Source organism: Mauremys mutica, unplaced genomic scaffold (genome assembly GCF_020497125.1).
Source record: "Mauremys mutica isolate MM-2020 ecotype Southern unplaced genomic scaffold, ASM2049712v1 Super-Scaffold_1427, whole genome shotgun sequence".
Classification (NCBI taxonomy): domain Eukaryota; kingdom Metazoa; phylum Chordata; order Testudines; family Geoemydidae; genus Mauremys; species Mauremys mutica.
The window spans coordinates 404515-407365 of NW_025423352.1; the positions used below are offsets into that span (position 1 = coordinate 404515).

Sequence of the window (2851 nt, forward strand, 5' to 3'; positions counted from 1 at the left end):
CACACTCATGGCATGTGTAGCGTGTCTGTTCCAAGTTGATTCTCTCGTGTGGAATAAGGTCTGAGAGGCTACTTAAGTTTTCTTCTGACCTCTGCTGAGTCTCACAGGCTGTTTCTTTTTCTGGGAGTACACAACTCCCGGAAACGTTCCCTTTGGGTCTTCCTGATAACGTTCCATGTGTTTCCACTTGCTCAGCATCTTCCTGCTGGGGTTTCTGGTCCTCATTTTCACTCACCATCCCATCACCTGATGGGAGACTGAGCGAATCCAGACATAGGTCACTCCCTGCACCGGAGAGAAAGGAAATCTCAGAGAGAGGAATGGTAAAAGGGATGAACAAACCAAAATACGTGTGGGAGAGATCAAACCGATCAGGTGCTGATTTTCACCAGAACACTCTGGGGAAAGCTACATTGGGCAGGGACCTGCTGCCACTTGTCAGAGCATAGCTGGGAAGCCATGAGTCACATCTGCCTAATGATTCCACACCTGCAGGGAACAATCCTGAACTTGGAGGGCTCATAGGGTCTTTGTAGGGCATCCCGAATGTTTCCTGAAATCACAGACAGTTTTTGAGCTGGTTTAACCAATTCCTTACCCGTGCAGGCAGCTCTCGGGAGGACTTCTTTCTCAGAGCACTGGAGATCTGGGATCCACAGCTCTTCCTCTCGTTCCAGCTGCGAGATCACATCAGGTGTGGAATCTGGAAGCCCTACTCCAGGCAAAGAAAACAAGGGAGGTTAGTGGAATTTGTGGGATACTTGTCACAAAGAATAGTCCATGGTTTTAAGCTCAGATCATTTTTAAGCAGTAACATCCCAAGACCAGCTTCCTTGGCTCCAAGTGGCAGGAGAGTTATTATTATTATTAATCATACGCATTACCTTAGTGCTTAAGGACCAACTAACAGTGTGTCTCCGTTTTGCTAGGCACAGTACAAACACAGAATAGTAGATGGCCCATGCCCTGAAGAATTTACAATCTGAATAGACAAGACAGACAGAATGGGGGAAAGGGTAGAACCCACTGTTAGAATAGAGATATTCAGGACTGTCTGTAAAGCCTAGACTTTAAGAACTTAGGTGTATTTTTATCACTTAGCTAGTTACAGGGGTATAAAAACAAAGAATCAAAATCACAGTCCGCCTGTGTCTGGGCCTTCTCTCACTAGGATAGTCTGAGGCCTGGTTCTTAGGCTAAGGCCTTTGGCTAAGCAGCAAGGGCAGCCATAAGCTGGGAAGCGAAGGGTCACATCCTCACACCCCAAACCAGTCACACTGAAATAAGGTGCTATTGGGCTGTTAGGAAGTCGATCCTGTCCTGATTGTGCCCCCTGGGAAGTTTTCGGCTTATTCCAACCTCCAAACCAGACTGCCCAAGCCTCCCTCCTCCGGTGCATTTGCTGTCCCTCCCCTCCAGCAGGAACCCACCAGCAAACCCACGATAACCCCTACCTGAGCTGGCTCCTCTGCAGCCATTTCCCTTCCCTGTCCCATGGGAGGATGGGATGAGCTGGAGCGAAACATGGACGACATCCTGCAGCCTGGCAGGGCGAGAAGGGCAGTTGCAGAGGTTTCAGAACAGGCTTTAGTTCATGTCACATCACGATTCCCCCAGGATCTTTCCCTGCAGAGACACAGCCTAGGCTCTGCCATGCTGGGAACATGCTCCAGCTCTTTACTGCAGGGGAGACCTGGCCCCTCCTGCCAGGCTAAGCCCACAGGGAGATTTTTCAGCCTCCCCAGTAATAAAGTCTCTGAACAAAATGCTGGAAAGGAGCAGAACCAAAGGGGCTGGGCCGGCTCCATGGGGACACTGGCTCCTCCCTTCCCCTCCTGTGCGGCCATGTCCTGTTGCTGGCAGAGATCGCCCCCCCATCTCCCCCCCAGAGGCAGCCATGTCTGCGGGCTCCCCCAGCCAGCACCTACTAACCCCCACCCACGCTGGGAGAGTGACACAGGACAGCAAATTCCACCTACCCAAGGACAAATTGCTGCAGATAAACGGGCTGGGTTCACATCCCAAAGCTGAGGAGAATTTAAGAATTACAGAGAAAATAGGGCAAAATAAGAGACTAGAGAGTCAATAATTTCAGGGAAAACGAGGGAATCTCCTTGGATTTTCTAGCCATATGTGGGGAGGGGAGAGAGAAGGGGAAGAATCAGAGAGAATTCTTCTCAGGTTATGAGATGGAAAGAAATGGCACAAACAGGGAAAGGATGCAAGTGGCTCCCCCCCGTGGCCATAGGCGTGTGCAGCACATTTCATTAGGGTGTGAACCCAGGGAGCCCCCCCTAGCCCCACCCCATCCACTGCCTCCCACTTCCTGCCCCCCTCAGAATCCCCAACCCCCCCTGCTCCTTGTCCCCTGACTGCACCCTCCTGGGACCCTGCCCCTAACTGCCCTCCAGGACCCAACCCCCTGTCCAAGCCTCCCTGCTCCTTGTCCCCTGACTTCCCCCTCCTGTAACTGCCTCCCTAGGACCCTACCTGTCCCCCTGACCCTTATCCACACCCCCACCCCCAGACAGACCCCCGGGACTCCCACACCCCATCCAACCGCTCCTCGCCCCTGACAGGACCCCCAGAACTCCCGACCCATCCAACTCCCTCTGCTGCCTGCCTGCCCTGACCCCGCTCCACCCCCACCCCCCGAACCCTCAACCCATCCCCCTGCTCCTTGTCCCCTGACCGCGCCCTCCAGAGACCCCCCCACCCACTAATCACCCCCACAACTATCCAACCCCCCTCCCCACCTCCTGGCAGCTCTGTCTAGTGGCTGCTCCCACCCACACACTCAAAGTGGCAGAGGAGGTTCCCTCTCCTTCAGGGGGAAGGTTGCCTAGTGGTT

At 53.5% G+C, this 2851-nt stretch overlaps 1 long non-coding RNA gene across 1 annotated transcript; it reads right to left on the reverse strand.

Moving 5' to 3' along the window:
* Positions 1-226: 226 nt before the first annotated feature.
* LOC123361401 lies at positions 227-1508 on the reverse strand. Its single transcript, XR_006576158.1, has 3 exons — positions 1455-1508; positions 599-712; positions 227-285 (listed from the first exon to the last, which is right to left on the reverse strand). It is a non-coding gene; the product is annotated as an uncharacterized LOC123361401 (long non-coding RNA).
* Positions 1509-2851: the final 1343 nt, after the last annotated feature.